Source organism: Callithrix jacchus, chromosome 5 (assembly GCF_049354715.1).
Source record: "Callithrix jacchus isolate 240 chromosome 5, calJac240_pri, whole genome shotgun sequence".
Lineage (NCBI taxonomy): Eukaryota > Metazoa > Chordata > Mammalia > Primates > Cebidae > Callithrix > Callithrix jacchus.
Window position 1 is genome coordinate 118,398,580 of NC_133506.1, and position 10,688 is coordinate 118,409,267.

A 10,688-nucleotide genomic window follows, 5' to 3' on the forward strand; every position below is an offset into this window, starting at 1 on the left:
GATCGACGGTAAAACCCACCAACCGGAAGCCAATTGAAGAATGAACGACATGTTCACCAGCCAATTGGAGGGAGTCAAAGTCCCGCCTACTGGGTGGTTGATGGACAGCAACAGGAAGCTGGAAGGGGAGGGGCTTATCCTAGGAGTGCTTTTGTATTGGTCGTGGTTGACCTTCCACCCACCTCTAACCCAGAGGATGAGTGATAGATTTGCCCTGAAGCCAATCAGAAGTCATTAGGGTGAGGCCCACAAATGCCTCATAAACAGCGTATACATTGCGCCTTAAGCCCACTCTCTCCCAGGTGTGCCAGGAGCTTTCACGGGCTCTTCGGCAGTAGCCGGCTGCCACTCAACCCTATGCTTGGTGAGTGGAAAGCCACCAACCTTTTATTTAGTTCCCCGCTTGTCATCGCCTCGGGGGGGGCGAAGCACTGGGGTCCGGCACCGTAGAGGGAGTTGGATTGTTACGCGACGCTTCTGAGGGGATTTTCCCAATCGGTTAAGCCCCCGTTAATCCTCACATGGTTATTGCGGCGACCCCCATAACCCACAGTCCCTAACGTGTGCATCTGAATCATCTGAAGTTCTTTCTAAAGGCAGGTTCCTCGGGCCGCTTCTTCTAATTCGACTTGGTACTTCACGGGTCGTGCCTAGAATCTGCATTTTAACAAGGGCCTCCCGTAGACATAATTGCACGCTCGAGTTTGAGATGCACTCTCCCGGGGCTACGCCAGTCAGAGCGTCACTTCTGAAGAGGAAAAAAAAAAAAAAAAGAAGAAGCACTGCTTGGCCCACTTGCCCTTACCTCGAAATGAGGTAAAGCACTTGGTAAGCACTAACCGGGTAGTTTTTTGGTGTTTTTTTTTTTTTTTAAGACGAGGTTTCACCATGTTGGTCAGACTGGTCTCGAACTTCTGACTTAAGGTGATCCACCCGCCTCGGCCTCCCAATGTGCTGGGATTACAGGCATGAGCCACTGCGCTTGGCGCGATGGTTTTATCTTTGCTCCCAAGTCTCTTCCGACAACTTCGGAAGACTGCCTGGCTTTTAGTGAGGGAATCCATTCTGGCTGCAGAAAACCTACTCATGCCACTAACTTAGGCAGGGTACCGAAGCTCCCTGACCCTCGTGTCCTCATCAGTAAAACGAGGTTGATCACATCTACACCTTAGAGTAATGGGTTAAAACAAAAACAAAAAAACCATAACCCATCATGAGAAAATTTTGCATACTGACCACTACGCTTCTGTTTGCATGAGAGTGTAATAAGGTTTCCGAAAACAATGCTTACTACTTGTGACGCACTGATAGTTTCTATGCATATCCTATTCATTCTTGTTGATCATGACTGGCAGTTTGAAAAACACTGCTAGAAAAGGTTGGTGTGATAATACCAAATACAGAGCAGAATGCCAGGTACACAGTAATTGGTGAATAAATGTTAATAGCCTCTTCCATTCTACTATGTGTTAGCCTTTGAAAAACAAGACTTTAGGCCGGGCGCGTGGCTCACTCCTGTAATCCCAGCACTTTGGGAGGCTGAGGTGGGCGGATCACCTGAGGTCAGGAGTTCGAGACCAGCCTGACCAATGTGGTGAAACCCCATCTTTAAAAAAAAAAAAAAAAAAAAAAAAGACTTTAGACGGTATCACTCCTAGTAAAGAGCCTTCATGGGATCCGTATTTCATAAAGCCCAAACTCCTTTTTTTTTTTTTTTTTTTAGGCAAAGCCCTCCACACTTTTTTTTTAAGGGGACTGTAACCAGATGAAGATCCACACTCTTTTTTTCTTAACCTCAGCATCCACCTGAGTACATACTCTTACTTGTGTATCTTTCATGCTTTATCTCCTCCCTCTACCCCCATTCCCTTCCTAGAAATCTTACCCTTCCGCCCCCCGCCGAAAGATTTCACGGTTCCTAAACACTTAAGCTATTTTCTACTAGTTTACTTCCTATCTTACCCTTCCTTCTGGTAAACTCCTATGAATCCATGGCCGGGTGTGATGGCTCACACCTGTATTCCTAGCGCTTTGGGAAGCCAGAGGCAGGTGGATCGCTTGAGCCCAGGATTTTGAGACCAACCTGGGCAACATGGTGAAACCCTGTCTCTACAAAAAAAATTTAAAAATTAGCCACATGTGGTGACTTACAGTTTTAGCTACCTGGGAAGCTGAGGTGGGAGGATCACTTGAGCCTAGGAGTTTGAACTTACAATGAGCTATGATCACACCACTGCACTCCAGCCTGGGTGACAGAGTGAGACCCTGTCTCTCAGAAAAATAAACTCCTATGCATCCTTCAAAACCCTTCTCAAGGTCTGCATACCACACTCCTGGCCAGCCATAGCTTCGTCCTCCTCTGCGCTGACCTGGCACATGCAAAAGGGCTTCTCTCACACACTATTTCCACACTTTCATTCTTGTAAGGCCGGTTGCCTCGCCCGGAGGCCGGACACATCCACTTCTGCACTCAGCACCTGACTCTGCACCCGGCACCAGGCTCTGCATTCGGCACGAAGCTCTGCTGGATGGCTCCCCTGGAAGGCTCCGGCTGATGCAACCCTGGCAGTCTCTCGCACCGGAAAACCCGCCCAACCCGCCAACCAATGGCAGCCCGCCCCGTCCCAATCCCGCTCCCCTGGAGCCAATCAGAATACCCAGCTGTTGCTCGTTCCTCATAGCCATAACCCCCTCCCCCAGGAAGTTGGCGCGACTTCTCCTGGCCCTTGTGTCCGACTGTAGAACCTCGCCCAGGAGCCAATTAAATTTCTTTATTTGAATAACTGACCTCAGTTGCCTCATTCGAACCTCAGTTGCCTCATTCAAACCTTACAATTCTCACTTCTGAGTCTCCTGCTAGATTGAGCTGTGGTAGAAGGATTGAGGCCAGTACAGAGGAGGATCAGCAGGAAAAGTAAGTTAAAGAATGAATATTTGCATACAATGACATCTGCCTGACTCGTTTGTATAGTCCATACATTCTGTTCCCAGGCCATTTTTCAAGTTAAGATTGCTTCACTGTCAAACCAAGGACTCCACCCGGGTTCCATGACTCACCTGTATTAGGGTACATGGGTTTCGGGGGGAGGTAGGTGGGGTTGAATATCCTGCTGGGCCATTGTCAAACCTCTGGGAGAAAAGCTGGGGGTAGCTATACTTCTATCCTAGAGACTCCATCATGAAGACAGCAGAGGTGAAGAAAAAAAAAAAAAAGTAGGCCAGGTGCGGTGGCTCAAGCCTGTAATCCCAACACTTTGGGAGGCCGAGGCAGGGCGGATTGCCTGAGGTCAGGAGTTTGAAAGCAGTCTGGCCAACGTGGTGAGACTGTCTCTACTAAAGATACAAAAAAATTGGCCGGCTGTGGTGGCCTGGGCCTATAATCCCACCTACTCCGGAGGCTGAGGCAGGGGAATTGTTTGAGGTGGAGGTTGCAGTGAGCAAAGATTGCACTACTGCACTTCAGCCTGGGCAACAACAGAGCGAGACTCCGTCTGAAAAAAAAAAAAAGAGAGAGAGAGTGTGCACACGCATGTAGGGGAGACAGCGTGTGAAAACTTAGAATTCTGCAGTAGTTTTGAATTATGTGATTGGTTTTGCCCTTTTTTGACCCCAAGCGGTCTGCCTCCTCGGCCTCCTAAAGTCCTGGGATTACAGGTGTGAGCCACCATGCCTGGCTGGTTTTGCTCTTTTAAAGGTCACCTTATCCTTGTTTTCTCTTTGTTTCTAGACTATCTTACTCTTTTCTTATTAGAGACAGCCAAGGAAGATATTTTCTTTTTCTCCTTCTTTTTTTTTGAGACACTCTTCTCTCTGTCATTCAGGCTGGAGTGCAGTGGCACCGTCTGGGCTCACTGCAATCTCCGCCTCCCGGGTTTAAGTGATTCTCCTGCCTCAGCCTCCCGAGTAGCTGGGATTACAGGTGCTCGCTACCACGCCCAGCTATTTTTTTGTATTTTTAGTAGAGATGGGGTTTCACCACGTTGGCCAGACTGGTTTCAAACTCCTAACCTCAACAGATCCAGTCGCCTCAGTCTCCTAAACTGCTGGGATTACAGGTGAGAGCCACTGTGCCCGGCAGAAGAGGACACTTTTTTTTTTTTGAGACGGAGTTTCGCTCTTGTTACGCAGGCTGGAGTGCAATGGTGAGATCTCGGCTCACTGCAACCTCCGCCTCCTGGGTTCAGGCAATTCTCCTGCCTCAGCCTCCTGAGTAGCTGGGATTACAGGTACGCGCCACCATGCCCAGCTAATTTTTTGTATTTTTAGTAGAGACGGGGTTTCACCATGTTGACCAAGATGGTCTCGATCTCTTGACCTCATGATCCACCCGCCTTGGCCTCCCAAAGTGCTGGGATTACAGGCGTGAGCCACCGCGCCCAGCCCTTAAGAAGAGGACACTTTCTAAGAGGACTCCCTTATACTTTTGTCAGGCCCATTGGAGTCTTAGAGCCTTGTGTTCAAAAACACCCCCGCTCCCCCAAATACTACACAACTCCTCTGAGAGATCTCATCTTTCAAGATGTACCCTGTCTTCAATAGACAGGGGGTGTTCAGGCAGCAACTTGGATGTGCTCGTGGCCTCTCTGGCCACACTTTATTTTATTTTTATTTATTTGTTCTTTTGAGATGGAGTCTTGCTCTGTTGCCCAGTGTAATGGCATGATCTTGGCTCACGGCAACCTTCACCTACCGGGTTCAAGCGATTCTCCTGCCTCAGCGTCCTGAGTAGCTGGGATTACAGGTGTGCGCCACCATACCCAGCCAATATTTGTATTTTTAGTAGAGACAGAGTTTCACCATGTTGATCAGGCTGGTTTCGAACTCCTAACTTTGTGATCTGCCCGCCTCGGCCTCCCAAAGTGCTGGGATTACAGGCGTTAGCCACTGTGCCTGGCCTTTATTATTATTTTTGAGACAGGGTCTCTGCAGCCTCAACCTCCTGGGCCCAAGTGATCCTCCCATCCCACCATCTCAAGTAGCTGGGGCTACAGGTGTGCACCACCATGCCTGGCTAATTAAAAAAATTTTTTTTTATAGAGCTGGAGTCTCCCTATGTTACCCAGGCTGGTCTCAAACTCCTGGGCTCAAGCCATCCTCCTGCCTCAGCCTCCCGAAGTGCTAGGGTTATGGGCATGAGCCACTGCACCCAGTCATGGCCACACCTGAGACTCATTAAAAGAGCTGTTAATAGATTCTGAAGTCTGGGTCCCATCCCAGGAAATTAGAATCTTTGGGGGCCTCAGTATTAAGGAGTCCTCAGGTGATTCCAGTGGGCAACCAAATGTGGAGAAGTGCTCCTTAGCCCGAAGATACCTTCCCATTGGGGGTCCCCAAGTAAAAAACCAGGAAAAGTCTGTGCCCTCCACCGCCACCTACTCCTGTCCCTCCCCTCTCTGAATTTCTCCTCTTCCTACCCTACATTCTGCCATCTTCACAAAGCCAGGGCTGGTGGGTGGCTCCAGCTGTGTCTGTCAACCTCAGCCAGGGGTGACATCTCCTCCCTGGTGTGTCTGGAGGCAGGTTCTCTCAGTGATATTTCCATCTTGTCTCCAACTGCTTTCAGCTTCTCTCTACTCCAGGTTGTCACTTCCTCTCCATTTCTAACTTGCAAAACTACACATTCCCCACCACTAAAAACCCCATGCTTGTCTTGTCTACCATGGCACCTTCCGTTCCCAGTGTATTGCTTGATTATAGTAGGTGCACAGTAAATGTTTGCTGTCTGACTGAATGACTATATCCTTTTAACCCTTCCCAGGGACTTACCCTTCTCTTTCAAGCCAAGCTGCTTTCGCTTTCACTTTACTTCTTCCATGTCTACTTCTCAATTGCCTTCTTTCTTCACTTTCCTGTGCTTTTCCTGCTTCCTGACATTCTCTGTCCTTTTATTCACATGGCCGCCCTCATCTAATCTATCGGTAACAGACAGTGGACATCCCTTCCCCAGGATGCTGAGGGAGGGTGCTGGAGGGAGGGATGTAGAACTACAGCCTCTGCCCTCAAGAAGCTTCAGATCCTTCCTGAAGCCTCCTGTGAGACCACATAGCATAGCTGGTACTGTTGGTCCAGAAACTAGAAGGCTATCAGGCCAGCCCCTTGACTCTCTGTTGGTCCTCACTCATAGCTACAGCCCAAGCTTTATTGTTGGTGTTTATCTTTGAAAAGTTACAGCCAACCTAGCCTTCTGAAGACTGCTCGTTTTGCCTCAAGGATTTCTCAAGTAACCTCTGCTTCTCCCTTTTCCCTTCTCTGGTTTACTATTTTCTCATCTCTTCCCTTCATACCTATGGGAAATCAAAGTTGCAGACTTCCTTTTTTTTTTTTTTTGAGACAGAGTTTCACTGTTGTTACCCAGACCCGGAGGGCAATGGCACAATCTTGGCTCACCGCAACCTCCGCCTTCTGGAGGTTCAAGCAATTCTCCTGTACTTCAGCTGGGAGGTACAGGCGCGCACCATCATGCCCAGCTAATTTTTGTATTTTTAGTAGAGACGGGGTTTCACCTTGTTGACCAGGATGGTCTCGATCTCTTGACCTCATGATCCACCTGCCTCGGCCTCCCAAAGTGCTGGGATTATAGGCGTGAGCCACTGCGCCCGGCCTTTTTTTTTTTTTTTTGAGACAGTCTTGCTCTGTTGCCAAGGCTGCAGTACAGTGACACAATTTCATCTCACTGCAGCCTCCGCCTCCCAGGTTCAAGCGATTCTCCTGCCTTAGCCTTCCGAGTTGCTGAGATTACAGGTATGTGCCACCATGCCCGGTTAATTTTTTGTATTTTTGGTAGAGACAGGGTTTCATTATATTGACCAGGCTGGTCTCGAACTCCTGACCTCAGGTGATCTACCCACCTTGGCCTCCCAAAGTTGCTGGGATTACAGGCCTGAGCCACCATGCCCGTCCAGAGTGGCAGACTTTTCTAACCTGTACTCTATCATATGCAGACTCACAGAAGTATTTGATGGGACAAACCCCTAGCTTGGATGAATTTAGGTTATTTTTTTTTTTCCAGGGTCCATCAATGATTTCAGGAATCTAGATTTCCTCAGTCTTCTGTGAACATGAAATGTTGACAGACTGAGGCTGTAAGATGTATCTCCCTGTTACACTACACACCTGGGTGCCTACACAGACACACCTCTGTGTCCACTGCCAGGGATCCTTACCCCTGCCTTAAGGTGTCAACTTCCTCTGCCCCTGGTTCCCCTGTTCAGGCCAATGGCTTCCCACCAACTGCCATGGAATCTTCCAGCAAGGACATTCCACTCATCCTTCCCCCACAGGGTTCTTCCTTCTTTGCTGCATCTTTCTACCCACCGTCTCCCTCGGGTGGGATCTGTGGAGCCTCAGGAAGGACAGGGCCCCAGGTAAAAGGAACCCATTAGGGCAGAAGGCACAGGTGCTGCCTCAGCCTTTGTGTGTCACCACCAGGGGGCGCCCAAGGCATTTCCAAAGCAGCTGCCCTTGGAGAAGCAGCGTTCAATTACAGGAACACGGCTTGCAAGGAGATCCAGTTTAGCAAGCAGCTACTGAGTGCCTCCTATTCCCCAGACCTGGGTCCTGCTTCATTTGGAGACTGAGAGTGGGTTCCAGCCTCTACAAAGAGACTCCTTAAAAAGAGCCATTTGGGGCTGGGCACAGTGGCTTACACCTGTAATCCCAGCACTTTGGGAGGCCGAGGTGGGTGGATCACCTGAGGTCAGGAGTTGAAGACTGGCCTGGCCAACATGGCAAAACCCCATCTCCACTAAAAATACAAAAATTAGCCGGGTGTGGTGGCCTGTGCCTGTAATCCCAGCTACTCGGGAGGCTGAGGCAGGAGAATGGCTGGAACCTGGGAGGTGGTGGTTGCAGTGAGCCAAGATCTCACTACTACACTCTAGCCTGGGTGACAGATTGAGACTCTGCCTCAACAACAACAACAACAACAACAACAGAACAAAACAAAACAAGCCATTCGGGCCAGGCGTGGTGGCTCATGCCTGTAATCCCAGTACTTGGGACGCCTAGGGCAGAGGGTTGCTTCTTGGGCCCAAGAGTTTGAGACCAGCCTTGGCAACATAGCAAGACCTCCATCTCTACAACAAATTTAAAAATTAGCCAGTCTTGCTGGCTCTCGATTGTATTCCCAGCTACTTGGGAGGCTGAGGTGGGAGGACTGGTTGAGCCTAGGAATTCGAGGCTGTCCTGAGCTGTGTTTTTGCCACTGTACTCTGGCCTGGATGACAAAGCAAAATGCTGTCTCCCTGTCTGAAAACAAAACCAACCAACCATATTTGCCTCTTCAAGGAATTGGTTTCCTACCAAGCAGCTCCTCTTACCTCCCCTGGTAGCAGAATCTTCTGTCTGCCTCAGCCCCTCCCATGCACTCCCCTGCCGCCCACCCTTTCCTGACCCTATCCACCACAGCTCCCTGAGGCTCCCGGTATGCTTCTCTGAGTTTGAGCTGCCCACCGCAGAGTGGAAGTATCCCCAGGGACCAAGGGAGGCTGACAATGTTCCTGGCCAGGCATTGCCCTCTCTCCCTCTGCCCCTCTCCCTCCTAGGCCCTGACTCACTTCTCTTAAAACTGCATCTCAATTCCATTGCTAGCCTCCTGAGGGTTCCCCAGAGACTCTGAGTGTGGAGGCAGAAGGACCAGGACCACGGCCAGGAACAGGGGCTGCAGGCTAGGCTCAGGAGCAGCACTTCTTCACCTGGAAGCACTGACCGGGCTGGGAGACTCGGGAAGTGGGCCATGGGGGTGATAACAATAACAATAATCATATTAATAATAACACTGGGGCCCACAAAACGGCTGTGAAATGCCCGATAATGATCCCTTATATTTATAGATCTCCTTCTCCTCCTAGACACTTCAGAGCCATTGCCTAATTAACCCTCCTAGATTCCCTAGAAGGGACAATTAACCCCATACTTTATGGCCAGGGGAAAACCTAGGCTCTAAGAAGGTGATAGAGTTGGCTGAGGTCGTCCAGTCCATTAGTGACAGCAGAATTTGTGGAGCAGCCCTCTCTCCTTCCTTCTTTCGTCTATATCACTTAACTCAGGAGTTTGAGAATAGCCTAGGCAACATGGTGAGACACTCTCTACTAAAAATACAAAAAAAGGGCCGGGCACGGTGGCTCAAGCCTGTAATCCCAGCACTTTGGGAGGCCGAGGCGGGTGGATCACAAGGTCGAGAGATCGAGACCATCCTGGTCAACATGGTGAAACCCCGTCTCTACTAAAAATACAAAAATTAGCTGGGCACGGTGGCACACACCTGTAGTCCCAGCTACTCGGGAGGCTGAGGCAGGAGAATTGCTTGAACCCAGGAGGCAGAGGTTGTGGTGAGCTGAGATTGTGCAATTGCACTCCAGCCTGGGTAACGAGCGAAACTCCGTCTCAAAACAAAAAACAAAAATAAAAATACAAAAAAAGAAAAAATAATCTCTAGGTGCGGTGGTGCATGCCTGTGTTCCCAGCTACTCAGGAGGTTGAGGTGGGAGGATGGCTTGAGCCTGGGGGAGTTGAAGTTGCAGTGAGCTGAGATCGCAGTACTGCACTCCAGCCTTGGAGACAGAGCAAGACTGTCTCAAAGAAAACAAATGGCTAGGCATGGCAGTGGCTCACACCTGTAATCCCAGCACTGTGGGAGGCCAAGGCAGGCGAATCACCTGAGGTCAGGAGCGCAAGACCAGCCTGGCCAACATGATGAAACCCCATCTCTACTAAAAATACAAAAATCAGCTGGGCATGGTGGTGCAGGCCTGTAATCCCAGCTACTTGGGAGGCTGAGGCAGGAGAATCACTTGAACCTGGGAGGCAGAGGTTGCAGTGAGCCAAGATCGCACCACTGTACTCCAGCCTTGGTGATAAATACAGCAAGACTCCATCTCAAAAAAACACAAAAGGCCGGGTGCAGTGGCTCAAGCCTGTAATCCCTGCACTTTGGGAGGCCAAGGCGGGTGGATCACGAGATCAAGAGATTGAGACCATCCTGGTCAACATGGTGAAACCCCGTCTCTACTAAAAATACAAAAATTAGCTGGGCATGGTGGCGTGTGCCTGTAATCCCAGCTACTCAGGAGGCTGAGGCAGGAGAATTGCCTGAACCCAGGAGGCAGAGGTTGCGGTGAGCCGAGATCGCGCCATTGCACTCCAGCCTGGGTAACAAGAGCGAAACTCTGTCACAAAAACAAAAAAACAGATGCACTTAGACACATGCCCCATGTACACACACATGTGCACACACACAGGCACATGCATGCACTCATACCCACCGTCCATCCCATCTCTGTCTTACTAGGGACCTTAACATCTGGGAGGAGCCTGAGTTGGAGCAAAGAATGGCTGCCTAGAGGAATGAGGAGGGATATCCCAGTTATCATTAAGGAGGACTTTTCAGGGTCTTGACTGCAGCCAGCCAAGGCTCTGGGGACTTTCTGAGTTCTGATGGACATGGCTTTTGTCTAGCAGCATGCCAGTCAGACCTGCCTGAGCCTCTCCAAACTTCAGGACTCACAAGGAAAGGAATGTGGGGGTCTCTGGGAGCCCCATACAATATGCCCTTACCTTGGTACAAGCTTATACCCTTATAGTGCGAGACTCCTGTTTACCCTGAAAACCAGTGTGGAAGAAGAACCGTGCTACCTACTTCTGTGCCACAATGTTGGAGATGGCCAGGTGATTCCTAGCAGGAGAAGAGA

General features: G+C 49.9%; 1 long non-coding RNA gene across 1 annotated transcript; it reads left to right on the plus strand.

The window, feature by feature from the left end:
* The first annotated feature begins 284 nt into the window (after nucleotides 1-284).
* Nucleotides 285-2,783, plus strand: LOC103793290 (uncharacterized). Its single transcript, XR_620294.5, has 3 exons — nucleotides 285-364; nucleotides 597-828; nucleotides 2,428-2,783. It is a non-coding gene; the product is annotated as an uncharacterized LOC103793290 (long non-coding RNA).
* Nucleotides 2,784-10,688: the final 7,905 nt, after the last annotated feature.